Genomic DNA, 12,273 nt, shown 5'->3' with positions numbered 1-12,273 from the left:
GATTAGTCTGAAGGCAGGTTCGAGCCACGTTGGTGCTCCGGAGAAGGGAAATTGCTGTGTGTTACCAGAACGACAGAGGAGAGCTGCTCCCGGTGCCGCGCAGTGGGAACCGGAGCTTGGAGGAATCGCGGTAGCTTCCCTGCTATACAGAGACGACTCATCAGCTCCAGTACCAAGGACGACGCAGGTGATATTTAATAAAGTTTATTTCGGCGAATGTACATCAGGGTGATCAGCAACTTGGCCAAGAAGTAGAAGACTTCTGCTAACGTGACGGACACTAAGCGGAGTTTTAAAAGATCGCTGCTGCACACCCCATTTTCTGCGCACGCTACCACCTGGCAGGGCAGGCCCGCTATGTTCTAACTGCATGCCCGGATGCCTGATTTCTCTGGCGGTCATTTTTGGAAGTAAATGTACTGAACAGACTTTCGCATGGGAGTGTTGATGTTATCGGACGGATTATTACAATGTGCCGGTGGTATAAAGTGCTAAATGAATAAGGTTCATTTCTGTTATGAGGTTGTTGTGCATGTTTAATATGAATGTGTCCTGCTGTAAGGTTACTACGAACGTGTTATATGAAGGGTAAAAAATATCCCGTCGGAGGTAAACGGGAGTTCTTGCTTGAAGCCTCCACCGTTAGACACTGAGCGCTCAGTAGGGTGACTGGGGCTGGGGTTTCATTAATAGAGGGGAGTCAGGTGGTTGGTGAAACTCAATTTGGTAATTGCAGTCCTTTGTTTTATGTGAGCTTTGGTTCTTTCCATCTAATAATTTAGTAATCTTACAGAGAATAAACTGCCTATGTGTTCAATTTACCCTATCCTGGTGTACAGTGGTTACCCTGCTTCTATTATTTAGGCTCTCTCCGGAGTAGGGGCGTCTCACCTGCTACTGCTGGGTACTTCGGTCGGGGGGTGGGGGTACGGTGTGGGTACTTAAACATCCGCTATCCCCAACAGTACTACACTCCAGGTTGGCACCGTGACGCTGATAGGGAAGTGCTGGAGCCTTAGCCGATCTGCTCACGTAGTGCATGTAGCAGACTAGGGAGGCGATTGGTGAGGGTACAGGGACCTACATCCTGCTGTACCTTCTCCGTTTGGAGGATTGGGCAGCCTAGACCTCTACTACGCAGGCTGTGGCCCAGTCTGTTACACGTTGTTAAAATGGTTTAATTGAATATAATTCAATGATATGGGGGGGAGAGAAAGGCCAGCTCCATTGACACTACTTTATGGTCCGAGATACCAAGATCATATACCTGTAGATTACTGATGGGGGCGAAGTTTGAAATGACCAAGTCAAGTGTGTGACCCCTGGAATGTGTGGGGACATCAACATGTTGTTGTAGGTTGAGGGAATCTAGCAGCTCCAGGAAATCAGCAGTGAGATAACCGGAAGTGGTCTTTACTCTACTCAACTCTGATCTGAGGATCTTTGTTTCTAGTGTCGACGACATTCCTAGGCTGTGAGATGCCGACTTCCTGTTTTGATGCTAATATGCTAGCATGATTGTAGTCTCCACAAGCAGATCAGAAGATTGGACACAGCCAAGCCTCTCAGCTCAGGCACCTCAAGCCCCAGGGCACTGTGGGAGCTGAGGTGGACTTACCAGGCAGACAGACTCGGGTGGTGACAGGGGGCTGGGGGGCTGCAGGGGACCTCCTGGGGAGAAAGGACAGATGAGCACCTTCAGTGTGATAGCAGTGAGACCAAACAGCCCAGATTCCCTAACAGTGACTCCCCCAGTCTAGAGGGCCTCAGATGTTCTCAGAGATCAAGGCAGACTCGTGAGGCTGGTAAAAGTGCTCTTTCAGCAGACCCCAGAGGCTAATGGGACTGCAGTACATCACCACTCGCTTGGGTGCTCCTAGAGCCAAAAGTACTAACTTACTTTCAGGATTTTCTACAACACATGAAGATCCAGCATCTTATACGGCGCATTAATCACCCCTTACTTTACTTTCTCATTTTAATAGAGAATGAAATCCTGATTCCTGGTCCTGGAGATGAAGTGTGTGTATAATGAAGCAAGCATGCGCCAGGGACAAACTGAACTGTGTCCAACAATTACAGACTTTTCCCTTTGAACCCAGACTGTTCTGAATGAAGGACTTTAAGCAAAGTTTGCTTATACGGGCCAGTCGATATAATTCTTGACACTGACCCAGTTTTTAGAATTTTCAGCTTCACTGCTTATGTGGTGTGTGAGAGAGGAGCTTAAAACCACATCAGACCAAATGTCATTTTAGATTCATGACACTGGGTCTAATACTACACGCTGTTTCACTTCTGTAAGTTACGTTAATGCATAAGAAAGTGCTTTCGACCAATGTACCGGAATCACATTTTTTATTGGAAAATAATGGAACGTGTGCATATTCGTGCTTTTGCAAAAAGCAAAACGAAGAATGAAGTACAAGAATGGAGGTGGGTGAAATTCACCATGTGCTTTGAGGTGAAAACACGCCTGCCCCCTAGTGGTCAACAAGCGGCATCGCAAACATAATGGTGAAGTCCAAAATATTCAGACTCTGACACATAATAAAATTGTTTAGTCTGGAGCTTACAACAAAACGGAGAATATCATTTACAGTTAAACCAATATTATTTCAGAGTGATGAGCCACGTACTTGCTGGAGCCACACTGCACATTGGTCAGCACGGTGAAGTTGTTCCTCACGCTACGAAGGCTCGCAAGCACCTACGTGAGAAAAACACAGAACATCAAGACTCCTAAAAAATAAACACTGCAAAGGCCAACCTTCATAAATTCATATTCTTTGCCCCAATGTCATATTTACCTGAGCAAAGGGTGTTACAATCAGGTCATCCCCATGTCTGCGAATGAAATAAATTCATAAAATTCATGAAATAAATTTCCATTACACAGAAGCAATATTAAACTGACAGTATTGTTCAGCCAGTCAGCCAAACAGAAACAGCACCTAGATATGATTCTATGTATATAAGCATAAGGTACACCCTGATGGTATCACCGCAGGTCACAAACACGCAAACAGTTAGCGATTTAGAGATTCCAATCCGCCTAATCGCATGCGTTTGAGCTCCAGAATGAAACCCAGATGGCAGAGGGGAGAACATGCAAACTCCACACACGCAGAGCACAACCCACAGCCCTGGAGGTGCGAGGCTACAGTGTTACCCAGAAACATAGAATAAAACAATGGAACATCGAACGAAACAATGAATGGACAACAAAGACAGGTTAAAACAATGAATAAAGTCTCTCGGGATTCCTCTGTTCTAGCCGAATTATTCTGACCGTTCTGAGTGACGGAGTAACTTAAGTAGCTAGTATGTGATTCCCACAAAGACACATTATCCTTCACTTTGTCTCCATACCGATAACACAGAGTGATAATATACAGATGAAGTTTCCATCAAAGTGTTTAAAGTCTATGAACTACTGTTCCAGGACCTCAGAGAATGGGCCACTCCAAGACAAAAAGCAAAGATACGCAAATGATTGATCATGAAAAAGGTTATGTAGAAACACAACAAGATGTCAGACTGGGTGGCAAGTGGGTTAACCGGCTAGGAAGAGTCTGAAGAGCTTCTGAATTTGGGAAGCGAGCACACGGTAAACAATTTTTTCTAGGTGTGGCTCATCACCCTCCGGCGAATATTCACTAACAGCCACCATTTCTACTAGAGTGGGGTCCGGGAGAGAAATGGACGAGAGGGCAGAGGCTGAACGATCGAGGTAGGGTTTAAACATGTTTATGTGACAAACCCTGGACTTCCTCCTATGATCTGGGGTTTCTATCACATAGTTGGCAGCGCTCAGCTTAGAGTGGATGACATAGGGATCTTAAAACCGAGCACAAAGGAAGGAACTGGACAAAGGGAAGGACTGCTCTGTAGCAGCTTTATCGAACTGTGCCTTCATTTTTACTTGCAAGGTACCAAGGGACGTCCTAGCTAAGGGTCTAACAGCAGACAATCACTGCTCCTGAAGCACTTTGAGGGGACCTCGAACCAAATGACCAAACACGAGGTCAGCAGAACTAAACCCAGTCAAATCCTGGATGGTGTCGTAGATAGCAAAGAGGAGGAGGGGCACACCCTCATCCCAATCTTTCCGTGCATCTATACAGAAAGTGTGGCGCATGTTATTAAATGGTAAGTGCTGGATACTGAGTACCAAACTTCCAACTCACAAACCACTTGGGCAAATAGTTTTGATGTGAAGTTGGTACCTTGATCAGAGAGAATTTTATCACTATAATGTGGGATCTAAGACTGCGAATGGGGATAGCTTCTGGGAAACGAGTCAAAGTGCACATTAATGTAAATAGATAAATATTGCCCGAGTGAGTTTTTGGTAAAGGACCGACATAGTCTATAAGTACATGTTTGAAAGGTTCACCGATCACAGGTATGGGCCATAACAGAGCTGGAATAATTACCTGATTTGGTTTGTCCACTATTTGACAGGCATGACAGGACTTACAATACCTCTTTGTATCCGAGTTTACCCCAGGCCAGAAGAAATGACTTTAGGAGACTGGATAACGCCTTTTTAATTCCTAGATAACCCGAACATGGATGATCGTGGTCGAGGGACAACACATATGTCCAATATTTCCCAGGGACTACTACCTGATATACCGAAGACCAATCGAAAGGCATATTCGGAGGGGTCCACTTACACATAAGCACTTGATCACGTAGGAAGTAAGCAGTGGGGTGATTCTTGAAAACCGTCTCCTCGACAGAGGCGGCACGACAGGACTCCAAGGAGAGATTAGCTCCCTGAGCCTTAACCAAGGCTTCCTTCATAGAAGGAACTTCAGGGGAAACAATAACAGGGCGAGCAACAGGGGTGTCAAAATCACAAAATGACGGGGTGGCTGAAGGAGAGTCATACATAAATGTATAAGCTAGGTCTATGTCCGCAAATATATGCCTTTGGGCACGGGTGAACACACAGGCTGTAAACACGTTCTACAGAAACATCGTTTGAACATAACATTGGTTCGGAGATGACTTCAGGTAGAGGAACAACTCTTTCTCCAGCAATGTCATTCTCCAAAATAAATTATATTCCAGGAACAGGTAGGCGAGGCTGAACTGCCATATGGAAGAACCCAGAGAAATCTGGAGTAGTTAGGAACACATTATGCAAAGGGACCGCCGTCACACACAGGTCGATGCCCTGTACAAGCACATTTGTACCATAAGCTGACGTACCATCGAGAGGGGCAATTCCTTCCAATAGAAATGACTGGGCAGCACCCATATCTCGCAGGATAGTCACCGGATGTTGCATATCAGTCTCGCTAAGCGAAACAGATCCGGTGAAGGCAAAAGGTTTGAAAGCTGACTCCACCTCTTGGGTCAGGGGTGCAGCACTATTCCTACTAGCCACAACTTGGCTGGTCGGGCTGGGGGATTTGCTCAGCTTCCGAAAACTCTGTCGGTAAGACTCAGGTACACATTCATACTCCCTTAAAACTGTAGCTTTCACAATGCCAAAATCAAGGCTTTGTTCTAGTGTGAGAGCCGAACACAATTCCTGCGCTTTACCCACTAGCTCAGATTGCAGCAACAGTGACTAGAGATGTCAAGGCCAGTTAAAAGTCGTAGCGATCGATTCAGAAATAGAGAAGTAGGCATCCACCTCATTCTCACAAAACACAGGAACAAGACCGATATGACGACTGACATCAAAGGCCGAATTTCCAACTCCAATTTCCTGTGAGACTGGTAAACCTGAGGGAGAACGGAGGCTAGGTCGAGGAGTGTCTGGGGCACAAGCTCGGTCATGGGCGGACAGGCCTGAATGAAGGGTTATACCTGGTGAGTGTACCTTACACGGAAGGGGAACAGGGTTTTATTCACCCTTCACAATGCCACCTCCTTATCAGCCACTATTTCCACTGCCTGGACACGGAGTAGCTGAGCCTGGTACTCCTACCTTTTAATCTTCAGTTCCAGCTTCCTAAGCCAAATTGTCAGCAGCAGGTCCTCCCTGTCTGAGTGAGGATCCCTGAAATCCATGCGGATCACCAGCCCCAAATCGTCCGCTGCAGCCGACAATCGCACAGGAGTGAATGCAACACTCGGTGAGCCGCCCAACTCGGGCAGGATACCCTGCTGTATCAGCTCGTCCCATAGGACCTATCAAATGCAGCATGAATAAATAACCAGACAGGGATGCAAGAATCAGAGTTGAGGAGAAGCGTGAAATGGTCTGAACTGGGAGTGAATCCTTTGATATGAACACACTCACTAAAAGTAGCTTGATAGTAGCTCATAGAAAACAATACTTCACACAGAGGAAGCTGACTAGACTGCTCATATAGGCTATATAGAGAATACAACCAAATCAAAACTTTGGACACAGAGACTTGAGGTTGAAGAGTTCAACCTCACATCACACAATGGATAGACCATTTTGTCATGTCCTGCCCTGCCCACCATGTCTGCCTAATCCTCTTGTATCCTCCCTGATGTGTCTTTAACCTGCTGGAGTCAGCTCTGCTGCCCACGGGATGAAAAAGAAATTTCACCAAACTCTGCAAAGTTTTGTCATTGAAACATTTTAAAACACCCCCAGAAACTTGAATGGTAAACTTTTCAAATATATATTGGTAGAAACTAAATGTATTTTTAGAGCTTTGTAAGGAGAATAAAAAAAAAACTTCTTTTCAAGATGGCGCCACGAGAGTGGCAGCTAGTTACAGCAGCTCTGACCACCTTTTAACCTATCTTATCTATTTTCCTTGTTTTTTTCACCTTTTCTTTCAACTAATCACAAGTATGCTAGTCAAAGGCAACTTGTGAACTTACTTTTTTGTTTTTTAATCCTTTACGGACTGTTTTACCCGGTACACGGAGATTCTTCAAGCAGCGGCTTCATTGTTTACACCCGGGATCAGCTGTTAGCGCTTCGTAACCAGCCGATACACCCCAGGGAAAGACCAGAGATCCCCAGGGAGCTGCGGCGGAGGAGACGGGGCTGCAGAGCTGGAGTTAAATGTCGAGAGCGGAAGAGAAGGTACAAACCATCTGTACCCTCGATCATTATGGGGAATGTTAGATCTCTCCCTAATAAGATCGATGAGTTAACGGCGCTGACAAGACTTCAGAGAGAGTACCGGGAGGTGAGCATGATGTGCTATACAGAATCTTGGCTGACACACCTCACTCCAGACTCACACGTAACTGTACCGGGATTCCACCTGGTGAGAACGGACCGAGATGGAAAGGAGACCGGCAAGAAGAAAGGTGGGGGGATTGTGATGTATGCGAACGAGAGATGGTGTAAACCGGGGCACATCAGTGTTAAGGAGCAATGCTGTACACGGGATGTGGAGCTATTGGCGGTCAGCATCAGACCATATTACCTGCCGCGGGAATTCACGCAAGTCATCGCGATAACTGTTTACATTCCGCCGACGGCAGATGCGGCAGCAGCATGTGAGACAATTCACACAGTGGTGTCCCAGCTACAGACATCACACCCCCAAGCCTTCTTTTTCATCTCTGGGGATTTTAATCATGTTTCCTTGTCCTCAACTCTCCCTACTTTCACCCAGTATGTGGACTGCTGCACCAGGGAACACAAAACACTGGACTTACTGTATGCAAATACTAAGGACGCTTACAGAGCATCAACCCTCCCCCCACTGGGTCGTTCAGATCACAGCCTGGTCCATTTGGTTCCCTCATACATACCTTTAGTATGCAAACGACCCCCCACTACAAGGTATGTGAGAGAATGGTCTGAAGAGGCGAGTCTGGCACTGAAAGACTGCTTCCAAACCACAGACTGGGAGGTGCTATGCAGCCCACACGGGGAGGACATTGACAGTCTGACGGCCTGCATAACAGATTATATCACCTTCTGCATGGATAACACTGTACCGACTAGGAAAGTACGGTGTTACTCCAACAACAAACCATGGCTGACTCCAGACCTGAGGACTCTGCTGGAGCAAAAAAGGAGGGCTTTCAGATCCGGAGATCGAGAGGAAATTAGGAGAGTCCAGAAGGAGCTAAGGAGAGAGATAAGGCGGGGAAAGAACAGATACAAGAGGAAGCTGGAGGAGCAGCTCCAGCAGAGCAACACAAGAGGGGTGTGGAAGGGACTTAATATCATCACCGGACGGAGCAAGGCGAGTGGAGGGGATCCGGAGTCTGGCGACCAGGATTGGGCTAATAGATTGAACCAGTTCTTTAACAGGTTTGACTCAGTAGCCCAACCCCCCCCTATCCACCAGAGCTCATCACACCTCCTTCACACCTCCCTGCAACCCCCCACAGTAGTCACAGCACCGGGGATACTGGCGGCACCCCATCTGCCCCCTTTGTCCCCCAACGGCCTTACTGCCCCTCCCCCCCATGCCGTTCAGCAGGAGTCACCCACCCACAACCTACACTGTGGCCTCTCCATCACAACTGACCAGGTGCGGAGTCAGCTGATGAAGATGAAAACCAGGAAGGCCGCAGGTCCAGATGGAATCAGCTCCAGACTGTTGAGGGACTGCGCAGGTCAACTGTGCCAGGTCATCACATACATCTTTAACCTCAGTCTCAGTCTGGAGAGGGTCCCCGTTCTGTGGAAGACGTCCTGCGTGGTACCGGTCCCAAAGACAACGCACCCCAAGGAGCTGAACCACTTCAGACCTGTTGCCCTGACTTCACACCTGATGAAGACCATGGAGAGGATTGTACTTCACCACCTTCGCCCGCTAGTCAGGAGGGATCTGGACCCGCTGCAATTTGCCTACCAGCCGAACATCGGGGTGGATGACGCTGTCATCTACCTGCTGCATCGGGCCTTCTCTCACCTAGAGACGGCTAGGAGCACTGTGAGAGTCATGTTCTTTGACTTCTCAAGTGCCTTCAATACAATCCGGCCCTCAGTGCTGAGGGGGAAGTTAGAGGGAGCGGGAGTGGACCATCAGTTGTCTGCGTGGATTACGGACTACCTCACCAGGAGACCCCAGTATGTGAGACTCCGGGACTGTGTGTCTGAGGTGGTAGTCTGTAGCACGGGGGCCCCACAAGGAACAGTACTCGCCCCTTTTCTCTTCACCCTATACACTGCGGACTTCAATTACAACACGGACACTTGCCATCTACAGAAGTTTTCAGACGACACTGCCATTGTTGGTCGGGTGTCAGAGGGGAACGAGCTGGAATACAGGGGGGTCATCGATCGCTTTGTCAGCTGGTGTGAACTGAACCATCTTCATATTAATGCCAGCAAGACGAAGGAACTGGTGATTGACTTCAGCAAGAAGTCTTCTCCTACTACACCGGTGAACATCCAGGGTCTGGACATTGAAACGGTGAAGGAGTACAAATTCCTGGGTGTTCACCTAAACAACAAACTGGACTGGTCTACAAACACTGAGGCAGTTTACAAAAAGGGTCTAAGTCGTCTTCACCTGCTTAGGCGGCTAAGATCCTTTGGGGTGAACAGGACTCTCTTAAGGTCCTTCTATGACACTGTGGTAGCATCTGCTATCTTTTATGCTGTGGTCTGCTGGTGTGGTGGAATTGCAGAGAGGAACAGGGGGAAATTGGACAAACTGGTGAAGAGGGCCAGCTCTGTCCTGGGCTGCCCACTGAAATCCATTGAGCAGGTTGGGGATGAGAGGATGCGGTCTAAGCTAACATCCATTATGGACAACACCTCCCACCCCCTGCATGAGACTGTACGAGCTCTGAGCAGCTCATTCAGCAATAGACTTCTACACCCACAGTGTAGGAAGGAGCGCTACCGCAGGTCATTCTTACCAGCGGCTGTCAGACATTATAACAGTTTAGCGTGAGTATTTTTTACTCATATATGTTTAACTGACATATCACATGCTGTAACCAGGATCATTCACACCCCACCCCACCCCCGCACTTGTGTACATATCTCTGTACATTTTGTACATATCTCTGTACATCTTTATTTATTTCCAAAACTTTTGTACATTTGTATTTATATCTTTGTGTATCTACCTGCTCCTATTGTGCTATATTACGTTTTTGTGCAAGAGCTCTGTAACACCTAAATTTCTCATTCGTGGGATAATAAAGGTTTATTCTATTCTATTCTATTCTATAGATTGTACTTGCTCCCTGAGTGGTGTGCTGATTAGTGCACCATGAGGGGAATCCATCGTTTTGCTGGGGGACTTCAACGCTCATGTGGGCAACGACAGTGTGGCCTGAAGGGGAGGGTGATTGGGAGGAACGGACTCCCTGATCGGAACCTTGTTGGTGTTCAGTTGTTGGACTTCTGTGTAATGCATGGTTTTTCCATAACGGACACCATGTTCAAGCATAAGGGTGTCCATAAGTGGACATGGTATGAACATGCGCGGGGCTACAGGTCGATGATCGATTTTATAATCGTTTCATCTGAACTTAGGACTTCTGTATTGGACACTCAGGTGAAGAGAGGGGCAGAGCTGTCAACTGATCACCATCTGGTAGTGAGTTGGCTCAAGTTGTAGGGGAGGACAGTCAGACCTGGTAGGCCCAAGCATACAGAAAGAGTCTGCTGGGAACGTATGGCTCCTGTACGCCAGATCTTTAGCTCGCATCTCCGGCAGAACTCCAACTGGATGCTGGGGGAGGTTGGGAACATTGAGTCTGAATGGACACTGTTCTGCACCTCCATTGTGAAAGCAGCCATATGGAGCTGTGGCTAGCAGGGTTGTCGATGCCAGTCGTGGCGGAAACCTCGTACCCGATGCTGGATACCAGAGGTGAGGGGGACTGTCAAGCTGAAGAAGGCCTACTGGGAATTAATAGCCTGGGGGTCTCCGGAGGCAGCTGACAGGTTCTGGCAAACCATCCGGAATATCAGAAAGGGGAGGCAGCTCCTGGTTCCTACTGTTTACATTGGAGAGGGGGTGCTGTTGACCTCACCTGGGGACATCACCCACAGGTGGAAGGAATACTCTGAGGACCTCATGAACCCTGCCTCGGATACATCTATGAGCACTGCCTTTGAGACATCTGAGGACACGAGGCCCGAGGGGGCTGGAGTGGACTTGCCCATCACTGGGGCTGGGGTGGGCAGGGTGGTTGAAGAGCTCTGTGGTGGCCGGACCCCAGGGGTGGAAGAGATTTGCCCAGAGTTCCTAAAGGCTCTGGATGTTGTGGGGTTGTCATGGCTGACATGCCTTCTCAACAGCGCGTGGAGGTCAGAGACAGTGCCGCTGGATTAGCAGACCAGCATGGTGGTCCCCTTATTTAAGAATGGAAACCTGATTGTATGTTCCAACTATAAGGGTATTACACTTTTCAGTCTTCCTGGGAAAGCTTGGCAGGCCGAGGCATCACAGCAGCAGAGAAAAGATGAGATGAGATGATTTTACACACAGCTGCTCTTATATATAGCAGCAGCAACAACATTCTGACAAACATGGCAGGGAAACCTGGGGTAGTTACGCAATAGATGATAAAGCACACGCGGTTAAAATAAAACAATTCACATAAATCAACACAGTAAAGTTGGTTTTATGTTGTTTATGTTGGCTGGATATTTGCTTTTGCCATCTCTATACTTTAGAAACAACATGTGATGCCACCAGTCCCTTAGGAGAGTCCTCACGGAACCGGCAAACCAGCATTACAAGTACAGCCTTTTGCTAGGGACCGTCTACAAAGTGCATTCATTACAAATGAGGGAACCAAGCATCGATACTGGAGCACATCTGCTATGATTTTCTAACAGTCAAATCTGCTCATCAGAAGAAATCATAAAAACGATGCAATAATTTCACATATATAATATGTAATAAGATATAATTGCACTTTTTATTCATCAGAATTTAATCCATTGCATGTTATAAACCCTATAATTGTCTCTTTTTTACATTTCAAACTGATATTCTGATGGGTGGGTGAAGTAACAATGACATTACTTTAACAGTATGCAAACCATTACAGGTGTGTTGTGCATCTCATCAAAATGCATTGTGTAAGCCACTGACTTTGTGTCACTCCAAAATTATAACACTTTAGTAATCAAACCACCTGAGATTTCTGAATTTTTCAGTCACCTATGTGAAGCCAACCCCTATGTCTATAAGCTCCAGAGCTCAAAGTCTTGGCTAGAAACATTTTTAATGTGTTGATTTCCATTTTCTCAGCAGCTCTGAGAATAGGTTTTTGAAACGTGTATTTTTAAAGTTGATTTAAATAAAAATAGAAGAATGCCATACTGAATTGTCTCAGATTATTTGTTCTGAGTTTGTGTTGGATGAAAACATTTGCAGCACTTTG

General features: G+C 46.9%; 1 long non-coding RNA gene across 1 annotated transcript; it reads right to left on the bottom strand.

Moving 5' to 3' along the window:
- Nucleotides 1-1,634: 1,634 nt before the first annotated feature.
- On the bottom strand, nt 1,635-2,849 carry LOC125728201 (uncharacterized). The gene is made up of 3 exons (XR_007388956.1): nt 2,811-2,849; nt 2,640-2,710; nt 1,635-1,671 (listed from the first exon to the last, which is right to left on the bottom strand). It is a non-coding gene; the product is annotated as an uncharacterized LOC125728201 (long non-coding RNA).
- Nucleotides 2,850-12,273: the final 9,424 nt, after the last annotated feature.

Source organism: Brienomyrus brachyistius, unplaced genomic scaffold (assembly GCF_023856365.1).
Source record: "Brienomyrus brachyistius isolate T26 unplaced genomic scaffold, BBRACH_0.4 scaffold196, whole genome shotgun sequence".
Taxonomy (NCBI): domain Eukaryota; kingdom Metazoa; phylum Chordata; class Actinopteri; order Osteoglossiformes; family Mormyridae; genus Brienomyrus; species Brienomyrus brachyistius.
This window is presented reverse-complemented; position numbering and strand designations above follow the sequence as displayed.